Here is a 14,012-nt window from a genome sequence, read left to right as displayed (position 1 = left end):
ACCCCATAGTTTTCGGGGGGATTATCCCACTCACAGGCTCCAGCTAACAACTCCTGGGGCCGAGCTGCAGAGCCACTGCTAGAGGTGCTAGCCTTTCCTGAGCCTCGGAAAGGCACCGACATCAGCGACACTACAGAAATAAGAGTCTCGCTCGATGAAACCTCAGTATCCACCCTGGGATGAGGATTTCGGTTGCTTAGTGGCTGCATCAGCCCAAGTGGTTGATTGCGCCGAGGAAACAATTGAGGAATTTCCTCTTCCTCTTCCTCATTAGCAACTACCGGTCTCTTACCTCGGTCTTGAGCCATATTTATTCTAAAAATCGAAAAATCGAGAAAAAAGGGGATGCTTTAAAAAATCAAAGAAATCCGAACAAGTTTTGGAGAAAATTACCTTTATCAGAAGCGGAATTCGCCGATCTACAAAATCGGAGCAACGAACTTCGTCTTTAAGTCAAGAAATGCAGAGAATATTAGGAAAAAGGAAAGCGTTTTGTCAAGGGTGAATTACGAAAGACGGAAGAAAGAGTTTGCAAGAAGTGAGGAGAGAGAATGGGATGAGTGGTTTAAATAAGTTTCCGGAAGCAAGAATTCCTGGAGTTCGTACCACTAAAAGCCCCACTAACTCCACCTAAATGTAACCATTAAACACCTCCCAAGTTAACTACCCACTAAACCTTCCACCTTCTCTAATTACTCTCTAAATGGCAGTTATTACCTCAATAACCACCCAAATTCAAATTTTAATTAAACTGTTTACTTTCCTCCATTTTGCAAGTCAAAACCCGACCGCTCATGCTTCCGAATCGATCTGGGGGGCAAGTTATTTGGGTCCAATTCAATCCAATTTGGCCGGTCCAAATGTTTTAATCAAAAGCCCAAAAGCAAGGTTAAAAAAAAACTCTCTAGTCCAAAGGCCAAGTCAGTCAATGGTCAACGTAAGATTGTAAATTTGTAATTTAGCATTTAACACAATTCTTAATACAATATGAGTATTAATTTAGGAATGTCTAACAAAGTCAAACATTAATTGGTGTTTGTAATGTTTGACTACATTTATTAGTTCCAATTGTGACTCCTTATTTTTTACAACCCTTAAAAGTTGCAAGTAATGTTCTCCAAACTTACTATGGGATATGTGCAAAAGTTTGCTTACAAAAGCATAAACAGTTGAACACAATCTTAGAAAGCAAACCTATTAACAAATGACTTTTGCTCAAAGTTTGCTGGTTTTTTTGGGAGAAAGGCTCCCCATTGCCTTGGCTTTCTCTCTAAGAACAAATTTCTGGGTCTTTCCAGTTGATGTCTTTGGTAAATCCCCGAAAACAACAGTTCGAGGAGCCATATAATGAGGCAGTGAATCTCTGCAGAACCCAATTATTTCTGCAGCAGTAACCTGATCATGTCCATCCTTCAACTGCACAAATGCACAGGGGGTCTCGCCCAGTGATCATCAGGACGCCCAACAACAGCCGCGTCTAGTACAGCAGGATGACTAAATATTACTGATTCTACTTCAATTGTGCTTATATTTTCGCCTCCTGAAATTATAATATCCTTAGAACGGTCTTTTAGCTGAATATAACCATCTGAATGCATCACTCCTAAGTCCCCACTATGAAACCATCCTCCCTTAAAGGACTCCTGAGTTTCCTGAATATCATTTAAGTACCCTGTCATGACAGTGTTTCCTCTCAGCATAACCTCGCCAATTGTCTTTCCATCAGCAGGCACACTTTTCATGGTATTTGGGTCTTTCACATCGACGCCCTCTAGGCCAATGTGATGCACACCTTGCCGGGACTTGAGTTTCGCTATCTCATTAGGAGGCAAAGCATCCCACTCTGGCTTCCATACACAAACTGTACCTGCAGTGCCAAATCCAAAAAGTTCTGTTTTAGCAGGACTTGTTCTTTTGATCTGAATTCTACCCGAACTTTACTGTATTTTTCTGATGAAACTGTTTTTTCGGATTATAAACTAAGAAGATTCCTATGAAATAATTGTCCTAGGATGTCCAATATATTTGTAATATGAATCAGCCACTGTACCTGGACCATAGGTCTCTGTCAATCCATACGAATGTGTCACAGAAAACCCGAGATTTTCCATTTTGAAGAGCACTTCCGGAGGAGGTGGAGCAGCGCCTGTCATCACCGCGACTTTGCCAGGAAGAGGCTTCTTATCATTAGCAGGACAGTTTATGATCATGGTAAGAACTGTAGGTGCACCTCCCATGTGGGTTACTTTGTGCTCTGCAATATTACTGAATATGCCCTTTGCAGTCACATTCCTCAGGCATACATTCGTGCCACCCTGAGCTGCGACACCCCACGTAAGGCACCACCCATTGCAATGAAACATAGGGACGGTCCATAAATAGACTGGCATTGAGTGCATCTCATTCAACAAGACAGCAGCCAACGAGTTTAAGTATGCACCTCGATGACTATACACGACACCTTTAGGCCTCGAGGTTGTTCCAGAGGTGTAATTCAATGAAATCGGTTCCAATTCATCTTTCGGAGAGTACACTTCAAAATCATGTTTACCTGACATAAGAAAACTCTCATACTCCAGTTTGTTTGCAGAAAAATGTGTTTGACTTACAGCTCCAATTGCTTGCTTATCGAGAACTAAGACAATCTTTGGAAGGCTATTAGTAGTTGTATTCTTGGACAGAATCTGAATAGCATTGCTGGCTATTTCAAAGAATTGCTGATCTACAAAAATGAGTTTTGCCCCTGAATGTTTAAGCAAGACTGATACCATTGCGGCGTCATGACGTACGTTCAGGGTACATAAAATTCCCCCGGACATTGGAACCCCAAAGTGTAACTCATATATTGCAGGAACATTAGGAAGCAATGCTGCAACCTGCAGATCCAAAAGATCATTATTCCAGGACTTAAAGGTTTAGTAAGACAAAATTCAAAATTAATGAGAATCTCTTTCACCTTTCAATTTTTCCACAAAGTAGTTATGAATCTCTCATAATTTTGATGAATCAGGACACATTTGGGGAACAGAACTTTAGTAAGACAAAATTCAAAATTAAGAGAAAAAAAATACATGCATACATAATTATTTGCAATAGCATGGGAGTGAATGAGTGATGGGACCAATGAACTGGAATTGAGGACTTAAGGAAATTCTAAGGAAAGTTAAAGAAAGTAGAAGAAGGGTTCCACAATGGAACTAATTGAGTTCCCTAACAGGAATACTAAGAAAGGTTTCCTAAGTGAAGCTTGACAGCAAGCTAAGAACACTGGCTTGGTCTGCGTTGAAGACAACAAGTTATATAAGAACTCGGCCTGCGAAGTTCCAGCAAGGAGCTGGAGAATAAAGGACAACAGGAACTTAGTCCTGGTCTGCGTGAAGCCCAAGTATCCTTACAACGATTGATAAGATAATCCAGTTTTAAAATATAAGTTTTTTTGTTAAGTTTATTTATCTAAGGATTATTGTAAATATATTAGGAAAGTTTATGCATGGAATTTATTAGCAGCGTGATGAAGCTAGGCAAGCTTTAAAAATGGAAAGTTTATAAAAGATAAGTTTTAATTATATGAAAAGATTTTTGAAAGATTTTATCTTATAGAATCCGGTTTACAAAATATTATTCTTTTCATAAACTATATCTTTGATAAGTTTTCTAAAAAGATTTTCTTCCAAAAAGATTTACATAAATGTGTAATTATGAAAACGGTAGTTTTATAATTTCTATCTTTTGAAAACCCTATATTACATGCGAGTATAACTTGTATATAAGGGAGAATTCATAATTAGCACAACTTTGTGAGCTTATGCGTGAAGAATCTGAAAAGAGCTCAAAGTGTAAGTTTGCCAAGTCTAAACTTGTCATATTAGTTTCGGATTTCATGTGTAGCTTTCCAATCACATATTAGAGTCAAAAGTTTGTATTGTTTTGGTATTGGGGGAAGAGTTAACACTACTAGAAATAGACCGATTTACGACAGAATCACTCCGACGGACCCAAATTTCTGCCGGAAATTTTGAATTTTCTGAGGAAATTTAACTCGTCGGAAAATTCCGTCGTAAAACGAACTTTCCAATGGAATATCCCTCGTAAATTTTCCAACGGAACTAATTTCTGTCGGAAACTAATACTTCCGATGGAATATTCCCTCGAAAAATATTTTCTGACGAAATATTCTGTCAAAAGTATTAATTTCTGACAATAAAAAAAAAACAGGGCTTTAGATCTGAAAATTCACGAAATAGAAAGAGAAGGGAGAAGAGAAAAGGGGGAAGAGAGAGAACAAAAGAAAGGGAGAAAGAGAAAGAGAAAGAGACCGGCGACCATCGTCGATCCGCCGCAACCACCGGCCTTACATCGCCGTGATTCCTTGGTCGCCGATCGGTAACTGTAGTGAATTTTGTTTTATTTTTTTAATTTATTTTTTTTCGGTAAACCCTAACCATCACCACCATGTCAACAGCCACCATCGGCCTTTCACCGCAACCACCGGTCGTTGACCGTCGTCCCCTTGTGACTTCTAGGCCGCCGCTCGGTAAGTAGTTTTGCATTTTTTGTTTTTTTTGGTTAAACCCTAACCACCATACCTTTTTCTACAGCTTCCCCCATTCCTCCTTCATCGCTGCGACCAGAACCACCACCACCTCCATCCTCCCGCCGTTCTGCAGCCGGTAAGTCTTGCCCTTATTTTTTTTTTTTGGAATAAAAACTGACACAATAAACCCTAATTAAGTTTCTAATTGTAATTATTTGTAGGATTTGTAGATTTACTTGGTTTGATTGTCAATAAAAAGTGCAGATCTAGAGGTTAGTGACATTATAAACCCTAAAATTCTTAGTTTAGTTTATACATGGCATGTTAGTGACTAATTGTATATAGATATATGTAAGTTTATCATTATTTTTAGTGTAGTGTATACATGTTTGTTGTATTTTATGTTTAAATATGTTGAAATATTTGAAATGAATGTGTTGTATAATGATATGTTAGTTTAGTTTAATATAATAATGTATGTTAGTTTAGTTTAGTTTAATATAATGTATGTTAGTTTACTTAGTTTAATATATATGTTTTATATAATGTTTAATATAATATTTAATAATTGTTTAATATATTTGTTTAGTTTAGTTTAATTATGATATATTTGTTTAGTATAATGCATGTGTCCTTTACTTTATATATTTTGTAAATGAATCATTTGCATAATCATATGCTTAGATACCCGTTCAAGGCATACACATTAGGAGTATGTCTTGAATAGTCCCCGGTTGGGACTGTCTTTGTACGCTTATTCTCACTTAGGTGGTGAATGTATGCCTTGTTATTGATTCTAGGGAATATCCTGCCTTCTCATTTCTCTACAATGTTCTCTGGGTACATATGTAGGTGTATCTAATCGCCTACATCGTGTACTTGGAGAACTGTAGGGAAATGCTGTCGGATTTTCCATAGATTTGAAAACCTGGCTTACATTCACTAGTGGGATTAAACGTACAAGGATGGGTTAGGTTGGAGTGATAAGGACCCTTGGACATCTTTTCAAATCTCATTTGCATTTCCATAACACTTTGATGGATAATAAATTTTAAATACGCTTTGTGACTAATGTGATTATACATATGCGTAAGTTGTGTAGAAGTTGTGTTCATGAAACGAACATAACGTAGCTGGATGTATGAAAGGAAGGTTGGGCTTTCTAATAGTCCATAGTTCGTGAAAGGGGTTGATGAATTCATTCAGTACGTCAAAGATCATCCCGAGAGTAGTAACCCGAATGAAGTCAGGTGTCCATGTTTTAAATGTAAGAACAAACGGCTTTGGGATGCGGAAACGGTTAAAATTCATTTGTATTGCAAGGGTTTTGTACCTAATTACTATGATTGGATGTGTCATGGGGAAGGGTTTCCAGGAGTTCCTGAACGGCGTTCCAATGAATATCGTGAAATGGTTTTCGATATTTTTGGTCATACTTAAGATCAAGGGCATTCTGAAACAGGCTAGTGTTTCATCAGAGGAGGAGCCTAATGCACAAGCTAAGCATTTTCTGGATTTGTTGAAGGCTTCTGAACAACCATTATACGAAGGGAGTTCATTGTCTGTGTTAGAGATGGCTGCTAGAATTACTAGTCTAAAGTGCGAGTATAATTTGCCGCAATATTTTTTGATGGGTTTGCTTCTTTGGTCAATGAAGCGATTCCTAACAACAACCATGTGGCCGACACATTCTATGAGGTGAAGAAGATTGTGAAGGGGTTGGAACTGCCTCATGAAAAGATTCATGCATGCCCGAAAGGATGTATGTTATTTTGGAAGGATGATGCTCAGCTATCTACATGTAGAGTGTGTGGCAGCAACCGATACAAGAAGACTTCTAAAGGTAGCTTAGTGCCTTTGAATGTTCTATTTTATTTCCCGATCACACCCAGGTTGCAAAGACTCTTTGCAACCAAGAACATTTCGGAGGAAATGACATGGCATTCGAAAAATCCTCGAGTTCAAGGCACAATGGCACACCCTAGTGATAGTGAAGCTTGGAAACACCTCGATACTTGCTTTCCAGAGTTTGCCTCCGAGCCTCGTAATGTTTGACTTGGCTTGTGTACAGATGGTTTTTCTTCTCATGGTAAGTTTGGGGGATAATATTCTTGTTGGCTTGTCATTTTGACCCCTTATAACTTGCCTCCCTCAAAGTGTAAGAAACGACAATTCATGTTCCTTTCGTTGCTCATTCCTGGTCCTAAAAACCCTTAGGGCAACTTGGATGTGTACATGCAACCGTTGATAGAAGAGTTGAAACAAGTATGGGAAGTTGGCGCAAATACCTACGATATTTCTAGGAAACAGAATTTTAATCTTTGAGCAGCCATCCTATGGACCGTTAGTGACTTCCCGGCTTATGGTATGTTGTTTGGTTGGACCACATTTGGTAAGAAGGCTTGTCCATATTGCATGGAGAAAAGCAAAGCATTTTGGCTCGAACATGGTGGTAAAGTTTCTTGGTTTGATTGCCACCGCTAATTCCTTTCGACTGATCACCCTTTTCGAAATAGTAGAACTGCATTCTGTAAAAACAAAGTCGAAAAAGGTGCACCTCCACACATCATGTCAAGAGAGGAATTGTGGGAATGTGTGAAAGACCTTCTGAAGGCTACAGATGGGCCTGAGGCACTTAAACGCCTAAAAAAAGCCAAAAAGGGGTGGTTCAAGCAAAGCACACTATAGGAGCTTCCATTTGGAAGCATCTGCTCATTCGTCACAACTTAGATGTCACGCACATTGAAAAGAACTTCTTTGATCAGGTAATTCACACTATAATGGATGTGAAAAAGCATACATGTGACACACCATTAGCTCGAAATGACATTGCCAAATATTGTAAACGGCTGCAGCTTCATCTTGAGGAGGATGATAGAGGAAAAGAGTTCATGCCAAAGGCTCCATTCGCTCTTGACAAGGCTCAGAGAAAAGTTTTGTGTGAGTAGGTTAAACAGTTGCGGTTTCCTGATGGTTACGCCTCCAATTTGAGCAGATGCGTAGATTTGCAAGCATGTAAGCTGCACGGAATGAAAAGTCAGGACTGTCACGTGTTCATGGAGAGGTTGTTGCCCACTGCTTTGAGGGAATTTCTCCCTTGCCATATTTGGAATGCGTAGATTCTTCCGCGATTTGTGTTGCTACACAATCACAGTTAGTGACATGGAGCGTTTAGAGAAAAACATAGCTGAGATCCTTTGCAAGCTTGAGAAGGTCTTCCCTCCTACATTCTTTAACTCCATGGAGCATTTACCTATTCATTTGCCATATGAGGGCAAGTTATGTGGTCCTGTTCAATATAGATGGATGTATCCCTTCGAAAGGTAAATCAAAGACCCTTTCACATCCTCTTTTTTACATCCCATTCATTGTCATGACTTGTTTATACATTTATATAACTATAATTGCAAGTTCCTCAATCACTTGAAACAAAAAATTGGGAACAAGGCTCGAGTTGAAGGTTCCATATGCAATGCTTATCTCACCAAAGAGATAGCAAACTTTTGCTCTAATTACTTTTAGGCGTCAGTTGACACAAAAACACGAGATCTCGGTCGAAATGTGATTGCTGACGTGGACTCCACAGTGGACAACGCTGAAATACCAGAGTTGTTCACGGTGGATAGCGGTCGTGTGTCAAATGAGGGTAAAACTCGGTTTTTAGATGAAAAAGAACTCGAGTGTGATCATTTGTTCGTGTTACGAAACACCGGCATTCTCGGTGAATACGAAAGGTATAATATGTTTAGGAATGAATTGTATTCAAAGTTATGAACAATTAAGATGATTACAATGTTGATTTACATTGTGTGTTTGACCTTGTAGGAAGTTTGAGGACTACATTCTTAGTATTCGTCCTTATCTGCGTAGAGAAGAAGTCATGGAGAAATATGAAGCTGAATTCTCTTATTAGTTTCATCACAAGGTGATATAAACGGTCTAACCGTGACATAATTATGAATTTTACATCTTGCACTTCAATTTATTCAATTCATGAATTGTGACGTTTATATTCAAAACGTTGATAGGTGGTTGAAGAGAAACCAAATTCGGATGTCCTGTGAACGTTGTGCATGCGTCCTTTCAAGCGTGTTCGAACTTGGAGGCAGATTTTTGTCGGTAGATTTAATTTCCATACATATGCCCATGGCAAGCACAAATCTACGATGAATATGGTGTGTGTGTATCAAGTGAGGATGGTGGAGAGTACTTCGGCATTTTAGACGACATAATTGAACTTGTCTACACTGGTTCCGAAAAAGAGTACAAGACTATTTTGCTTAAGTGTAGTTGGATGGATTGTGGTAGGGGAATGAACACACATGAACAATACAAGCTTGTCGAAGTAAATCATACTAAGAAATACCCCAAGTATGATCCCTTTGTATTATCTTACCAAGTGACTCAAGTTTACTACGCATCATACCCTAGCCTGAAACGGGATCGAGTTCATTGGTGGGCTGTGTTTAAAACACAAGCAAGGTCAGTGGTTGATGCTCTGGTGGACTTAGAGTTTTTGCAGGCACCATCCCCACAAGTACATGCAACACTTTGCCCACCGAATGATATTCCAAACTATGTCCTAGATGATGATGACGAAGATGATGACGACGGCTTTGTTATCTCAAGTGATGAAGATGATGAATCTAGCATCGACTCTAGTGATAGTGACGAGGATGATGACATCGATGTATTATTAGATGATAGTAGTGATGATTACAGTAGTGATAGTAGTGATGAGATTAATGAAGAGAAAAATATGTTAATCTCCTTTAAGAATTTGCTTGTTATTGTAAAATCAAAATATGACTTGGTCTTATAATAAATCATTACTTTTTGTATAAAATTTTATTACATTGCACTATACTTGTAATTTATAATATCATGTCATGTTACTAACAACTATTTCAGGTGGTCATGGCGGGGGGTAAAGATGAAAAATCGTCGAAGAAAACAAAGGGGAAAGGTAAAGCTCAAATGGTGATCGACGACGATGACGAAGAAATGGAGGAAGCGGAGGCACATGATTTGGGTGCCACTCAGGAGCCCGCCTTCACCCAACCACAAAATCAGACACAGCAACATTCAGAGTTGCTGGTATTAGACCCTACTATGCTCTGGTACGTACGTACATTTAATGAATTGGACTTATATTCTTATCTTCGAAAAATTAACCTATTTATTACTTCTAACAAGTTCTATATTACTTTTTGTTGATGATCATCTAATGTTGTTTCTCGTTTAATGTAGGTTTGATGATAACAAGGTGAGGAGTGAGGTCTCTGGTACGCTAACTGGATACTATCGAGACCCTTGGAGGAATTATGGAGAGGTTGATGAAGGAACGAAACAACACTGGTGGAACTTGTTCAACGTATGCTATTTTTAACTTAGTTAATACATGTTTTATTAAGTGTATTGATGTAGTTGTGTTTATAGCTTTTAAAGTTTATCATTCGTAGAAACAATTCACATGGGCAGCTCAATTAAACGAGCATGTGAAGCAAACTTTTGAAAGGAAGTTTGCAACTCGCCTACGTGACATGTTCTATACAGTCACACACAAGATGAATGGCGCCAAGCCAGGCTGGCTCAATGAGGAAGTCCACAAGAAGATGATGGATATTATAAGAAGTGGTCAGGCCAAAATAGGAAGAACAGAAGGAGCGGTTCCTTGGAAAATGTGGTTGAACCAACCCACTATCAAGGTTCTATGTCAGCTATACAACATGCAAAAAGGATGGTAAGTTTGTTTAATAGGCAAGTAAAATAGAAGGCATTTGTGTATTACTATGTAATGGTGGTGTGACATTTATAACGATGATTTTCTACATGTATAATCAAAGGCGGCGAAGAATCAAGGCCAGTTACCAACAGCTCTTGAGCTTTTTAGAAGAGGCACTTCAAGGATGTGCCTGAGAGAGGCACAGTGCCAGCCAACACCAAAGTAAAGCAAATTGCGGTAACAACTTCAATATAACTTAGAATCTAAACTTATTTGATTGATTTCATGAAAATGGGGTAAAGTAGAAGTCAATTAGGGTATATTTGGATGAAAATGTTCTTAAAACTTAGTTAATTGGTCATTTTTTGTGATTTCAAGCCCTATACGCCTAAAACTACCTATAATTGACATGTTATGAGAAAGAAAAAGTTCATTTGGTAAGAAATGAAGAAAATGTGCAAAGTAGAAGTCATTTAGGCCATATTTGGATTCATTTGGATGAAAATAGTTCTTAAAACTTAGGTAATTGGTTTTTTTTTTGTGTGAATTCAATCCCTATACACCTAAAACTACCTATTATTGACATGTTATGAGAAAGAAAGAGTTCATTTGATAAGAAATGAAGAAAATGGGCAAAGTAGAAGTCAATTAGGCCTTACTTGGTTCTATTTTGTTGAAAATGCTTGCTTAAACTTAGTAAGTTTCTCCTTTTCATATGTATATCTTGTAGGAGGCCTACCAGTAGAAGGTTGAAGAAGCAAGCACTCAAGGGATTCGAAAGAGTCTGAATGAGTTGTACTGGGAAACTGTGGGTGGTCGCAACAAGAAGGGCTGCGTGAAGGGACTTAGCCAAAGTGCAGAGTTGTACTATGGCAACCGAATGGGTCGATTTTTCACGTCTTCAAAGCAGTACACGCCTTCCGTTGTTTCTCAAATGCAGGATCAGATGGAGCATAGGGTGCAAGCTCTTCGCAGTGAAATTCGAAGTGAATTGGAAGTCGAGATGGAAGCCCGATTTCAATCCCAAATGGCCGCAATAGAGAGGAAAAACCAGGAGAAGTAGGATGAGTTTATGCGTCGTTTCCCCCAGCGACACATGTTCCACCATTCAACCTCAGAGTCGAGACCCTAGGGACGACCCGAGTAGTGGCGGAGCACGGCAGGGTATCCCGGCTATAGCTTAGCTTTTGTTTATGTAGTATGTACATGGACTTAATTTGGATTATGAGTAGTGGCGGAGCAGGGTAGGGTATCCCGGCTATAGTTTTGCTTTTGTTTATGTAGTATGTACATGGACTTAATTTGGATTATGTTTTTTATATATACATATATATATATACACACATATACATATACATATACATATATATATATATATATATATATATATATATATATATATATATATATACATATACATACATATACATACATATACATATATATACATACATATATATATACATACATATACATATATATATATATATATATATATATATATATATATATATATATATATATATATATATAAATCATTAATTTACTTTTATCTTGAATTAGGTGCAGAAGGTATAGGTTTCGAATGGTGGTAATTTCAAAAATACTCGATTAATTTGTTAAATTAGCCGGTGAAATTCTGACAGAATTTCTAATGGTATAATCCGCCGGAAGCAGGTTTTTTGTGACGGAAAAAATATTCCGTCGAAATATGGCCACGGATTTTCAGATGGACAATGCCGTCGAAAATCATATATTTTCCGAGGGAAAATAAATCCGTCGGAACTTTGCGACGGAAAAATCCGTCGAAATATTCCGAGGGAAATTTAATCCCTCGAAAAATACAGACCTTACGAAGGAATATTTCCGTCGAAAACGTATTTGATTACGACGGATTATTCCATCGGAAGAGGTATATACCGACGGAATTAATTTCGTCGGAATATTGCGACGAATTCTCATTTTAAGTCAAACCATGCGCCGACAGATCTAATTCCGTCGGAATATGTTCTTCCGACGGAAAAAGTTGAATTTCCTACAAAATGTTTCGCGACAGACCATTCCAACGAAACTCCGTCAGAAAGATGATTTTCGACGGAATTTCAAATGATTTCGACGGAAATTATCAGTCGAAAAACGGTCGTTTTCTAGTAGTGTAAGTGTATTGCATACATATTGTAGGCTTCAGGATTGAAGCTGAGTGTGAGAGCATTCAGGGAGTGATGAGTAAATCTAAGTCAGGGACTTAGTTTGGGTAGAATAGGGCTCTACTGTGTAGCAAGTTCAGAATGGAACTCGTGAGTAAATGTCTGATTATAATAGGTTGTAACTAGGAGAGTTTGCCCTATTATAGTGGAATGGTTTGGTGTGAAATCCCTTGGAGGGTCGAGGTTTTACTTCTAGTCGGGCCCTGGAAAGTTTCCTCGTAAAATCATATGTGTTTTACAAAGTTCCTTTTATATTCTGTTTTATTCCTGTAAAAGTAGTCACTAGGAACTCACATACAATTCACCCCCCTTTTATAGTGCTCGTCTCATCTAACAATATTGATACACAATTATTCTTGAAAGTTGTTAACCTTATAAATAAATTTTTTATACTGTATGTATTTTTTTACACCCATACTGTATGTAACGGTGGAAACAATTCGACAATAAATATTAACATGAATGACTTAACTAAATTAGTCGATATTAGTAATTCAATAAACTTGTCGAAAATGCAAAAAGTAAAAACAAGGTAAAGAGCACTCACCACATTGCCACGAGAGATGCCTAGCTGAGATAGAGCAGAAGCAAGCTTGGTGCACCTTTGTAGTGTCTCCCCCCAAGTGTACTGCACATCTCCGTAAACAATTGAAGGGCGGTCTCTATAAACAACGGCGGATCGCCGGAGGAAGCTGATCGGCGAAAGAGGCACGTAGTTGGCTGGGCAACGGACTACTTCCATAACACAATGAAAGTTAACACAAAATCACAAGATGTAAATGCTATGTATACATGAAATTGGTATGTATGTGGTGTACAAATGTTACATATTTGAAGAAAGATAAGAGGAAGCCTGGTTGTGTGGGCCGTTTAGTTTTTTTTCTAGGGCTGTATGATGACTTTGTATCACTATCATGTCCATCAGGTATCAAGGTATCAATAAAGTATGTGGGGACTATGCAATTATTAAAGGGATGGTGATCATGTAACTAAAAGGTTTTTTTTTTTTATTTATTTATTTATTTATTTATTTATTTATTTATTTTTATTTATTTATTTTTTTTCTTTCTTTTCAGCACAAAAAATTAATTAAAGACTTTTAAAGTTATCCTTATATTCTACAAAAGTTATTATTTCCTAACATAAATTTAACCCTCAAAAAACATTTATTGGGAGTGTTTGGTATGAATATTGGAAATGAAATGGAAAGGAAATAGATAAGGAGAAGGAAAGGAATCATTTAACCGTTAAATTACCTTTTCATTTGTTTGGTTTAAACATGAAAAATAATCACCTAAATCTAATTCTATTTATTTTTGTTTGAGAAAGGTAAGGGTAATTGTTACTTTAGCTTTTAGAGTAGGTAACAAATGAGTGGAAACCATTACCCTTACGCTTTGTTTGAATAGCAAATAAGCAAGGAAAGGAAGGGGAGGGAAAGAGGAGGAAGGGAAGGGAAATGAAAGGGAGGGGGAGGTGAGCTCTATTTTCCCTCCAAATCTCTCCAAATTTGGAGGGATTATGCTTATTAAAGAGAGAGGGAAAA

At 37.8% G+C, this 14,012-nt stretch overlaps 1 pseudogene; it reads right to left on the bottom strand.

The window, feature by feature from the left end:
• Window positions 1-980: 980 nt before the first annotated feature.
• LOC110715701 lies at window positions 981-13,689 on the bottom strand (annotated as a pseudogene).
• Window positions 13,690-14,012: the final 323 nt, after the last annotated feature.

Source organism: Chenopodium quinoa, unplaced genomic scaffold (assembly GCF_001683475.1).
Source record: "Chenopodium quinoa cultivar QQ74 unplaced genomic scaffold, ASM168347v1, whole genome shotgun sequence".
Classification (NCBI taxonomy): domain Eukaryota; kingdom Viridiplantae; phylum Streptophyta; class Magnoliopsida; order Caryophyllales; family Amaranthaceae; genus Chenopodium; species Chenopodium quinoa.
This window is presented reverse-complemented; position numbering and strand designations above follow the sequence as displayed.